The following is a 12,764-nucleotide window of genomic DNA, read 5'->3' on the forward strand; positions in this document are numbered from 1 at the left end:
TATGACTCCCCGCACCTGCTGCCACACGGAACTTTGCTGATAAAGAGTCATTTGTTACTTGGCTTTGTGAGATCCAACTTAACCAGAAGGATCCTGCTGATGCATATATGCAATGCTTATTGATACATATTTTTATAGACAATAAAATGAGTATGCAAAAATTTCAAGTTTAAAAATCCACTTTCATATACTCAGATATTAGTCTTACAAACATGTGAAAGAAAATGAAGTATGATTCAAAGTCGATCTTTTTAATTGTCTAAAAATTTTGTCTAGAGCAGGCATTTAGCTCTGTCCTGGAGCATCCCATATCTGAATGCCTATTTGAGTCCTGGCTGCTCCGTTTCCAATCCAGCTCCCTGTTAATGTGCCTGGGAAAGCAGTGAAAGATAATCCAAGTGCCTGGGCTCCTGCCACCTATATGGGAGACCCACATGAAGCTCCGGGCTCCTGGCTTCAGCTTGGCCCAAACTTGGCCATTGAGGCCATCTGCAGAGTGAGCCACTGGATGGAAGATTCTCTCTCTCTCTCTCTCTCTCTCTCTCTCTCTCTCTCCCCCTCTCTATCTCCATCTCTCTCCATCTCTCTGTCACTCTGCCTTTCAAATAAAATAAATTTTTAAAAAGCTCCCTTCACTATTTAACTTTCATTTCTTTACTCTGCTCAGCAGAATTTTTCCTTTTTCTTTTTCTTACACTTCATGCATATCAGTGTTGTCTCTTTTGGTAGAATTTCCCGTAACATCTCAGACTGCGCAATGTGGTTTGATAAATAGACTGAGCCAGCTTTTTCTTTTTGCTTCATCACATCCAGTGTGGAGTTGTAATGGGAGATTGTATTTCTATCCATGGAAGCTCCAGATGTTAAAAACATGTCCCAATATTGACTTAATAGAGTGATAGATGGTGACTGCACCAACTCATCCATTCAAACTCCTCCCCTCCTCACCTGGAAACAAGAAGCTGTTGCATAGCACTTTTTAAATAAATTACTTTGCTTTAAAAGGTCATTAATTTTAAAAGAATTGAGAGCTTCAAATTTTATAAAATTAAAAACCCATTGCTCCCTGTTTTTATTACATTTTTATGGTGGTAAAAGGAAAAGTCTGACTTTTCATATATTTAGTTCATGCTTTGGAAAATAAAACTCAAATTATCAAGTGAAAAAAAAGCAAGAGTATACTACCTATACTGAGCTTCTCAAATAGTCAGATATAATAAATTCTTTAAAGGTTAGGGGTGAGCATTTGGCTTAACATTTAAAATGGTGATTGCCAGCTGGCGCCGCAGCTCACTAGGCTAATCCTCTGCCTTGTGGCACTGGCACACCGGGTTCTAGTCCCGGTCGGGGCGCTGGAGTCTGTCCCGGTTGCCCCTCTTCCAGGCCAGCTCTCTGTGTCCAGGGAGTGCAGTGGAGGATGGCCCAAGTGCTTGGGCCCTGCACCCCATGGGAGACCAGGAGAAGCACCTGGCTCCTGCCTTCGGATCAGCACGGTACGCCCGCGGCAGCCATTGGAGGGTGAACCAATGGCAAAGGAAGACCTTTCTCTCTCTGTCTCTCTCTCTCTCACTGTCCACTCTGCCTGTCCAAAAAAAAAAAAAAAAAAAAAAAGGTGATTGACATACTTCCACCCATACTGGAATATGGAACATGTGAGTGAAAGTGCCATCTCTAATTCCAGTTCCAGCTTCCTACTAATGTGCAGTCAGGGGGGGCAGGGGCAGCAGGTAGTGGTTCAAGTAGTTGGGTCCCAGTCATTAATGTGTGAGGCCTAGTTTGAATTCCCACTTCTTGGCTTGGGTCTGAACCAACTCTACCATTGTGGACTTTTAGGGAGTGGACCAATGGAAAAGAGCTCTCTCTCTCTCTCTCTCCCTCCCTCCTTCTCTTTCTCTCTCTCTTTTCCTCACTGCCTCTCAAATAAATTTAATTTTTTAAAAAATTTTTAAAAGTCAAGCAAAGAAGATAGATACTAAGCTGATTTATAAATTATAAGCTATAACCTGATAATTATTACAAAGTTGAACATTCTTATCACTTAAAATGCATTTGAAGATATGAAAACTTGACATAGATATAACATATGGCATCTAAAAATTTGTATGGAGTAATGAAATTGAAAGGCTTTTTCCTCATTAATAATTTGCAGTAACATCTGCCTGTCTTTTCTAAAGTCTTAAACATGACATACAAATATCTCAGTTTTCTTCATGATTTATCTAGTGTAACTTCAGGTAATGGATATAAAATACCAATCAAATGAAAGACAATTTGTCACTGGACTATAAATCCATGTATTTATAACATCCCCAAAATGGGAACATTTTAAAATATTGATGACTATTTAAATGCATTTCAACAAGTTCATGGAAAATTCAATTGAATCTTAAGTTTATATTGGTACAAAAATTTTTAAATCCATACATAGTTTTTCCATAATACATCTTCCACAAACTTTAAAAAGAAAGATTTATTTGTTTATTTGAAAGAGAGAGGACACACAGAGAGAGACAGAGACAGAGAGATAGAGATAGAAAGAGAAAGATCTTTCACCCAATGGTTCACTCCCAATCTGGCCACAATTGCCAGTTCAGGGTCAGGCCCAGGAGCCCAGAACTCCATCTTGTTCTCCCATGTGGGTGGCAGGGTCCAAGTACTTGGGCCATAATGACTGCTTCACATGCATAAATAAAAGAAGCTGTATCAAAAGCAGGATAGGAGGGCCAGCACTGTGACATAGTAGGCTAAGCCTCTGCCTTGCAGCACTGGCATCACATACAGACACGGGTTCTTGTCCCAGCTTCTCCACTTCTGATCCAGCTCTTTGCTATGGCTTTGGAAGGCAGTGAAAGATGGCCCAAGTCCTTGGGCCACCACACCCATGTGGGAGACCCAGAAGAAGCTCCTGGCTCCTGGCTTCGGATCAACTCAGCTCTGGCCACTGCAGCCGTTTGGGGAGTGAACCAGTAAATGGAAGACCTTTGTCTCTGTCTCTCTCTCTCTCTCTCTTTCTCTGTAACTCTAACTCTCAAATAAATAAAATCTTAACCCAACTATACCACAACACTGGCCCTTTCATGAAGTTTTTGAAGAAAACTGATATTTTTATGTATGCTTCCTCGTTATTTAAGGTCTCTGCTGAATCTCATTCTTTCAGATATATTTCCATCGACAACCCCATTTTTCCTTTATCTTCATTTTTCTTGCTATTCAGTAGTCTATTAGGCAGTTTCTTTTTTTTTCTGTTTTAATTTCTTCCCATCAGTATATGAGACCTGAGAGTAGTGGATTCTTTCCTTGTGAAATGAATACAGAATCATTTTTAAAGTGGGTGCCATGGACATATTTGTTGAATGAATGCATAAATGTATATTAGTTGTAAGAATTATCTTAAAACATTTTGTTTTATGTTTTATTCAAAGTCAAATTTCCACCTAAGGCAAAGCTTCTAGCAAACATCTCTAATTATATTATAGAGGTCCTTGCAAGTGGGTAAGACGAACACTTCTGTGCTATTAAATATAGGATAAGTTTTGTGCTACACAGCAGACTCATAGAATGGCAGATGCCCTAAACAGCACTCTGGCCTCAGAGTCAGCCCTTAAGGCATTCGAATCCAGCTAAAAAGCCCATGAGAGTTCCTCAGGCATGGAAAACCAAGATACTGTGGCAAAAAAATGACCTAAATGAAAGATCTTGGAGGAGAGAACTTCCACTTTGATTATGGCCTTGTCTAAATAAGGCTGGAGTTTGTGAACCCAAGAGGCTCCCATAGCCTTGGCAGCTCATGACAAGAGCCTCGGGTGATTACTGATGTCATAAATAAGAATGTCAATTGTTAAATCAACAATGGGAGTCACTGTGCAATTACTCCCCTTGTAGGATCTCTGTCCTTAATGTGTTGTACTATGTGAATTAATGGTAAAACTAGTCTTCAAACAGTACTTTATACTTTGTGTTTCTGTGTGTGTGCAAACTGTTGAAATCTTTACTTAGTATATACTTAGTTAATCTTCTGTATATAAAAATAATTAAAAATGAATCTTAATGAAGAATGGATGAGAGAGGGAGTAGGAGATGGGATGGTTTGTGGGTAGAAGGGTGGTTATGGGGGGAAAACTGTTGTAATCTAAAAGTTGTACTTTTGAAATTTATATTTATTAAATAAAAGTTTAAAAAAAGAGAAAGTTTTGTGCTAAAAAGTGTATATACATTAATTTATTTAATACAATAGTTGAATTGAGTAGATAGTGTTGAGATTCCCCTCTTGCCAATAAAAAGAAAGCACTAATGAGGTTAATAACTTGCTTAGCTAACTGAGCCAAATGGCAGAACCAGAATTAATACTTCATGTTGTGAATAACAATACACAGACACAAACTATGTCCCAATCCATCCTACACTTTTCAAACCAATTCAGCTTTCTCAACCTCTCCTTATGGTCCAAAAGCACCATTTGCAGGTACAAAGACAAAACATGATAAAGAAACTTAAAAATCTGACTCACTTAATGCCAGATCAAACAGTTATGTGTATTAGCTAATGAATAACTAAATAAAGTTCTTTAGATCCTCCAAGTAATGTGTTTCAGATAGAAATTAGCGAAAGCATTGCCAAGTTGCTGGTTCATTTGTCTGAGCAATCAATTTTTGCTATTAGTAACCTGTATCCCAGGTATTGAAAGCCCTTAAAAATCAATGGATATTGCTTCATTTTAATCGTCAGGCTTCAGACTATCTAGCACAACTTAATAGACTCTCAATAAGGTGATAATTGTGGACAAAATTGCAATGGAAATTTACTCAGTGATGATATATTTTCATTATGTCTGTGCTCACCGAGAATTGTTACAAGTTCCATTTTTTTTACATATAGGGCTGTAGAAATAGGAGATTATAGGTTGGAGTTAATGAGCTATTAAAGTTTTATGATAATAATAAACCATGTTCCTATTTAAAGGGCAGAGTTTCGATATTCAAAATACCACTGGCCTGGAGAATCTGATTATATTCTTGGTCATGTTTTTTCAAGACTTGAGTAAGGAAGAGTTTATTTCTGACTTCTATGCATTGAGAAATGCAGTTATCAATATCATCACCAAAATATAAGTGCCGTGCATATGTTAGGAGACTTTGGGACCCATGTCTAATTTGTCAATTCAAATTATCACCAGCAGAAAGACAAAGACAAGTCAATGATTAAAAGAAGGGTGGCTATGGTGAAAAAGAAAAGTAATTATAGCTTTTCCCTTGCTTTGAAAGGATTTGCACATAGAATTAGTTACCAAATTCTAAGGACAAAAATTCATAATCTCTCCCGAAACAAGATGAGGTACTTCTGCTTTAGCCCTGTATACTAGCTCAACCTGGTTGAACTTATAGGTTGGTTGTTTTTAAGATTTGCTTATAGGCAGAGTTACAAAGAGGGAGAGACAGAGAAAGGGAGAAATCTTCCATCATTGGTTCACTCCCCAAATGGCCACAGAAATTCTAGGCTGAAGCCCAGAGCCTGGAACTCCATCTGCATTTCCCACATCAGTGACAGGAGCTCAAGCACTTGGGCCATCATCTACTGCCCTTCCAGGTAGTTAGTAGGAAGCTGAATTGAAAGTGGAGCAGCCAAGACTAGAACCAGTACTCATGTGGGATGCCGCCATCACAGGCAGTGGATTAACCTCTGCACAACACCTGCCCAGAGCTCCTTCTGACCTTGAAAATGTTGGTTTCTTATTCCTTCTCTAAGCATTTCCTTCTGTTCTCTTTTTGGATACAATACCATACTAGTTTTCCTCTTAGCACCTTGTATGATTCTGTTTGTCTTTTGAAGTCTTACCCTTATATAGTCATTAAATGCTGAAATTTCTCAAGCATGGCTCCTAGAACTTCTTTTCATTCTATTTACTCTTTCTAGACCCACAACATCAACATCTACCAATAAACTCACTATACAGAAATATACATCCATAGTTCACAATTATCATATCTTTAGCATAAACTCACATTACAACTTCTTACTGGATATCTCTTTTCTGACGACTCACAGGCAATCTAAATTCTATTATTCCAGGAGTGAACCTGTGATCTTACTTCCAAACCTCATCAACCTCCAGTAATATTCCTCTCAGTAATTAATATCACAATCAATCCTGTCACTTGTAATCCTTTTACTTCTCCCTCTAATTCCTCATATTTGATTCAGCCCCATGTTGTACCAACAACCAAGATGTGCTGCATCTTAGATTTATTTCATTGTTTCTATCAATATTGCAGTCATCCTAGTCAACTCTCTTCTGATCTTTCAAAACTGTCTCCCAGCTGTTAGCAAACACATGCACAGGGATTCTTTCTTCTAATCTCTTATCCCCAGTGCAAAGAATGGTTATTCCAGAACACAGATCAGATGTCAGCAGCTTGCTTAACACTCTTCAATGGCTTCCCTATAGGATCCACTTAGGAAATCAAAAAACTGTCATAGGCCTTTCAGAAAAGATTTGCTGCAGGAAACTGGTTATGGTAGTATTTGAAGACTAAAAGTGAAAAGCAAATTGAGAAAAATCCAGATTTTAATGACTAAAGGAAGCATCCAATACCTCTAGAACCTAGGAAATAAAAGGAGAGATTTAATTGTGTGAGAATTTGAGGGCTCAGAGGAGTAGTCCTATTGGGCCCTTGGTCACACCTCTGGGAGGAAGCTTCACTAAGCTCCTCTAAACAGTAACAGCAGAAACACAGGATGGGGCCCAATGCTGCTGCTGTTTCCTAGAGCACAGGAAGAATGCCGTATCTTCCCTCTTGCTACCTTCCAATCTCCCTCTATCCTGCTTCCTTAATTGCAGAGTCTAGAATCAAAAGGCCTCCTGGCAACGCAGAGTAGGCAGAGAGAGGGTATTCCATTTCTTTCCTTTTTTTGAGATTTATTGATTTGTTTGAAAGGCAGAGTTGCAGAGGGAGAGAGGGAGAGAGAGAGAGTAGAGACAGAGAGAGCTCATTCATCCACTGGTTCATTCCCCAAATGGCCTGGCCAAAGCTAGGAGCCTGGAGCTCCTTCCAGGTTTCACACATCGGTGCAGTGGCATCTTCCACTGCTTTCCACTGCTGTCCCAGGTCATTAGTAGGGAGCTGGATCAGAATCGGAACAGCCAGGACTCAAACTGAAGGCCCATATGGTATGCTGTTGCCACAGGAGGCAATTTGACCCACTGCACCACAGTGCCGGCCCTGGGATGTTCCATTTTTAAGATTAAAAACTGCCTAACTGTGATACTGATAAAATATTTTAATTATTTATATTAAAATCTGATACAATGCAGAAAGAAAGAAAAGACACCATGATATTTGTACTCTTGAACAAAACTAGTGAGTGCCCTAACATGACCACCTCTACAACAAATATCTTATTTGAGTCATTCTTTCCTCATGTTAACTAAAGCCCATTATTGGAAACAGCAAGTCACATATCTTGTCTTAATGTATTTGGGGATAATAATATATGATCACCCAGTGTCTTTCAATAAAATAAAATTGTACTCAAGGCCTGTATCTATGACTGACTTTATCTGGTCTTGGAACTCTGCTTTTCTTGGCTTGGTTCCCATAGGGCAAAGGCAAAAATCTCTTTATTTAGAGATGACACAATATACAATCACCTTCATTTTTCTGGAGTTGAATCTGAGTCTTAGTGATATATGACAGTTTTCATTCCTGGAAGCAGTGGTTAATAGATATAAAAATTAAATTATTTCTAGCATTTTACTTGATAGCATGAAAATTTAATTGAAGAAAATTTTACATGGGATAAAAAGCAAAATTATGCTGGAAGGTAAGATTATTAATAACATTTTTCTCATTAGAAAGCCAGAAAAATGTTATAATTATATAATACAAAAGTCAATTTAAAGATTTTCCCTTTGGTTATATCACCAAGGTACAAAAAGAGGTAGACATTAATTGTACTCTCAGCAAAAAGTGTCATTAGAAAGATTTGTCAAAGGGAGGTTTATATCTTTAGTACTCAATCACATTTTTAATGAAGGATTGTAACGGTGGCTTATGAAAAATAAACAACTCTATGTGGATTTAGCATGGGTCAAATCATTTTGACCGAAGCATTGATGATTTAAGGATTTTAGGATTTAAGCTAGTCACTTCCTTGTGTGTATTGAGATTGTTTTGTGAGACCTTCATTAAATTTTACTTGCAGCATTAAGGAATCATTTACCAAAATAATTTTTCCAGTGTCTGCAGCTATGTAGGGATTTTCCCTTTGAATTTGCAGATTAGAAATCTTTTCTCCCTCTTGTTATACCTGAGAACAGATTCATCTCAGTTAACACCGCTTTCTTGTTGCACCAAAGCTGTTGAAGCAATGATTACCTTAATATTTTTTAGGACATAGTTCTTTTTCTCAAGACTCCCAACAATGAGTTTACTTAGGCACTGCCTGTCACAGTTCTCATATTGACAGCATTATATATATGTATGCATATATATACACATATGTATTACTATTCTTATTTTTAAGATTTATTTTATTTATTTGAAAGGCAGAGTGACGGCAAGGAGGAACAGATGGAAACAGAAACAGCCCACCCATCTGCTGGTTCAGAGGCCCAATCCCACCTGAATGGTAGGGGCCCAAGCACTGAGGCCAGCTTCCACTGCTTTCCCTTGCACATCAACAGGGCTCTGGGCTGGAAGAAGAGTGGCCCAGACACAAATCAGGGCTGCATTTTGGATGCTGGCATCACCAGTGGCAGCTTAACCCACTGCACCCCAATACTGGTCCCTAGTATTCTTTTCTTTAGAATTGGATAAGCCCTCAAAAGCCTTATTATTCTCAATTGTTGCTTATGTTTCAAGAGCAATCATTTACTTTATTAATCAAGATTTTTAGAGAAGTTATTGAACATGTTTGCTTGGGTCTGGCATTGTGGCATAGCAGGTTGAGCCACCACCTGCCACACCAGCATCCTATATGGTCTCTGGTTCAAGTACTGGCTGCTCCACTTCAGACCCAGTTCCTTGTTAATGTGTCTGGGAAAGCAGCAGAAGATGGCCCAAGTCCTTGGGCCCCTGCACCCATGTGGGAGACCAGGACGAAGCTCCTGGCTTCTGGATTCTGCCTGGCCCAGCCCTGGCCATGTAGCCAACAGATGGAAGATCTCTCTTTCTCTATGTCTCTTCTCTCTGTAACTCTGCCTTTTAAATAAATAGATCTTTTAAAAAAAAAAAGAGTATGTTTTCCTTTATAAATATGTAAGCATATATCAGATACTAAAGCAAAAGATGAAATAAGATAAAATCCTAAAGTAGATAATGGTTCAGTGACATGTACAACTTTGGGACCCCAGTAATAATGATTGGATTCAGACTGATCATGTGATTTAACAATGAGTCAGTGTCTTCTTTTCCAAGTAGAAGAATAATTGTAACATATTCTCTTCTTTTAACATATTGTGTGTGTGTGTGTGTGTGTGTGTAAACTGAAAGCCAGGGTGACAGAAAAACAGAAAGATCGATCATCGATTGGTTCATCCCCCACAAATGGCTGCAACAGCCAGTCCTGGGCCAGGCCAAAGCTAGGAGCAGGAATTTCGTTTGCGTCTCCCACTTGGGTGGCAGGCCCTGCTGTCTTTCAGGGTTCATGTCAGCAGAAAACTAGAAATCAGTGCCAAGCTGCATTTCAAATGCAGGCACTTTGATATGCTATTCAAGTTCCCAAGTGGCATCTTAATCATGCGGCCAAATGCCCACCCCAATGATAACATAATATTTCTGCTATTGAAGTTTCTCTTCTGTAATTGGTCTTGAATGGCAGATGACTCAGTGTGCATTTGTAACACTGGTTTTCACTAAGTATGAGACATCTGCAAATTGTCTGCTGGGTTGGCGTAGTAACTCCATCAGTCTAGAATATCATACATCTGCCATCTTTCATCATCTAAACTGCTGGAAGAAGGAACATGCATTTATGTTTCATAATGAAAAGGAAATGTCTGAATGCCAACAAGAACACACAAAAGATTACTATCAGAGATGCCAGGCTTGGATTGTCTGACTTTAAATGTTTTAACAGCTAATTCTTATGAATTATTGATGTTCTCACCATTTAGCAAATGGATCACATCACTATAGTAATTAGCACCCTGCCCCTTCTGCTTATCATAGTTAATGTGTCATGAAAGAGCTCAGAGCAGGACTTTTTTAAAAAAAAAATACATGGTGGGATTTGTTTGTGTTCCACTGCTGAACAGAAGATAATAATCTAGGACTTAGGGATAATATTGAACAGATTTAAAGGCACAACATGGTATGCATGAAGCAATTCATTCAGGCATTCTTTATTTTTTTAAAGATTTATTAATTTATTTGAAAGACAAAATTATAAGCAGGGAGAATGGGAGGAACAGAAGCAGGGGTGGGGGAATGAATCAACCTTCTAGCTGCCTGCTCACTCCAGAATGGCCTCAATGTCCTGGGCTGGGCCAGGCTGAAGCCAGGAATATGGAAGTCCATCCAGTCTCCCACATGGGTAGTAGGAGACCAGGTACATGAGCTATCTACTGCGGCTCTCCCAGGCACAGTAGCAAGGAGCTAGCTTGAAAGCGGAGCGACCGAGAGCCAAGACTGTGCTCATGTGGGATGCGGGCATCACGGGTGCAGTGTAACCTGTTGAGCCACAATGCAGACCCCTTTAGGCATTCCTCTTAGGCATCCGTTCTTTTGGGAAGACTATATTTTAGAGTACTCCCAAGTTGCCAAAAGTCACATCATGTCTATTAGTGCAATTGGTTGTAATTAAGCAGAGAGAAGTAATTTTTAGAATTTCTACCTCCCTATATCATGAGCATTTTTATCTATTACTGTTCTATATTGCTGATCATTATGACTAGAAACCCTGTACCTAAAAATACTTTAATCCTTACCCAAACAAATGTTAAATACATAAGAATAATATTGCTGTTTGTGGCGATGTGCTACCTTTATTCTCATTTTGATTTTTAGCCCCAATTGTCAAAGCTTCAAGCATCATTGTCATGCTGATTACACTGGAAATTCTCAAGAAGAGAAGAACAGTAGTGATTTAATTACCCTTGAAGCTATTTTAATATTCAAAGTCCATTTTGTCATAATCATAAAATTTCTTATTGTACTTGATAGTGGAAATGATTCCATCTTTACAAAAGTCTAGCCTCCAAACTGCTCAAGTGATTTTGGCCTCAAACATTCTCTACTAAGAAATTGAGTTATGATTTTGGCTTCAAACATTCTCTACTAAGAAATTGAGTTAATCCGGAAATAAAAAGCATGTTAGCTGCTCTGATTGCCTAATTGAACATCAGAAATGAAGATGTAGAATTTCTCACAAATAGGTCTCCAGCAGTTTGTCCATTGCTACTGGCAATGGAAATGTTTCTGATTGTCAGCCAAGTCATTGTACAAGGTTCTAGGTGCTGGGGTTCTGGAACTGTGATGAACCAGAAGCCAAAGGGCATATCCAGAAAATATCTTTTACCTAGACGGCCCCTTCTGTCTCCTTGCTTCTGATTGTCTACACAGAGATGAACTCTGCATCCGCCTTCTGTCTGTGATACCTGGATACTGGGCTGCCAAGACTACAAGAGCCACTGGAGCAAGAAGTTGCTTTCTTGACTGATGATAATTATGCCCTTATAGCTTGAGTGGGTGTGTGGACCTGTAGGGAAGCAGTATATGGAAATTGTCTTTTCCCTGTAAAGGCTGAAATTTAAGGCAGCCGATGCTGACCCTGGCTATTGAGGAAGACACATCTACATCATGAATCCCAGTGTGGAGCAAGGGGGGAAATGCATGTGCTTTTTATGAATTAATAGTAAGTCCCTCTCTGTAAAGCTGAAAGCAGTGACTGTGACCTCTGGGATACAGTAGAAGGCTTTCTTTTCCAAGACAATGTTCAGTGATACTACTCAGCACTCTGATTTCCCAGGAGATTTCTCTTGCATCAACCCTCGAGTATCCTGCAGACCTGGAATCACCAGGTCTCTAACTCTCCATGGAATGACAGCTTGTGATTGCATGAAAACAATTCTGCATCACAGTAGGATGTAAAAACTTCAGGCAAGTTAGTCTCTTCCAGAATTTACATGTGAACAAATCCACCTAAACTCTGTACAATTATACAAACTCCTCAAGTAACTCACGCTATTGATTCAGATAGTAATATTACCCCCACCATAATCATAACAACACATACAGAAATGCACACACCTACACACACACACACAACCAAGGAACCACAACTTTTCTACTCTTTAATAACATGTGCTTATCCCACATTCATTGTGAAATCTGTGTCATTTTAAGGACTTAGAAACATTAATTCTTCTATTTCACACAACTGTAGATTATAAGATTCAGCACAGAAATAAAAATAAAATTCTCTTCAAGGATATAAGCTAGGATCTTTGAAATTGTCAATAAGTGAATATATCTTTGCTGGAGAGTATTATATGCAGAACTATGTGTTGTAGGCTCAGTGACTTAAGTCATGAGCAAGAGGTGGTATTTGGTGCAGTGATTAAGCTGTGGGTTAGGATACTTGTGCCCCAAGCCAGCTCCATTTTCGATTCTAGCTCTCCACTAATGTACACCCTAGGAGGCAGTGGTGATGGCTCAAGCAATTGGGCTTCTGCTCTCCCTGAGGGAGACTTAGATTGAGTTCCTGGCTCTAAGCCCCCATCACTTTAGGGATTTGGAGAGTGCACCAGCAGAAAGGAGTACATGATA

The 12,764-nt window shown here is 39.1% G+C and overlaps 1 long non-coding RNA gene across 9 annotated transcripts in view; it reads right to left on the bottom strand.

Moving 5' to 3' along the window:
* LOC149124943 (uncharacterized) overlaps positions 1-12,764 on the bottom strand; it is a 73,649-nt gene that overhangs the window by 26,312 nt on the left and 34,573 nt on the right. Inside the window, exon 3 of one of the 9 annotated variants that reach the window (XR_016211780.1) lies at positions 10,486-10,667. The exons of the other annotated variants lie outside the window; for them this stretch is intronic. This is a non-coding gene — a long non-coding RNA (uncharacterized LOC149124943). Of the gene's footprint in view, positions 1-10,485; positions 10,668-12,764 lie in introns of those variants that run through there. 9 annotated transcript variants of the gene reach the window in all.

This window comes from Oryctolagus cuniculus, chromosome 8 (genome assembly GCF_051225735.1).
Source record: "Oryctolagus cuniculus isolate XC-2025 breed Fujian yellow rabbit chromosome 8, ASM5122573v1, whole genome shotgun sequence".
Classification (NCBI taxonomy): Eukaryota; Metazoa; Chordata; class Mammalia; order Lagomorpha; family Leporidae; genus Oryctolagus; species Oryctolagus cuniculus.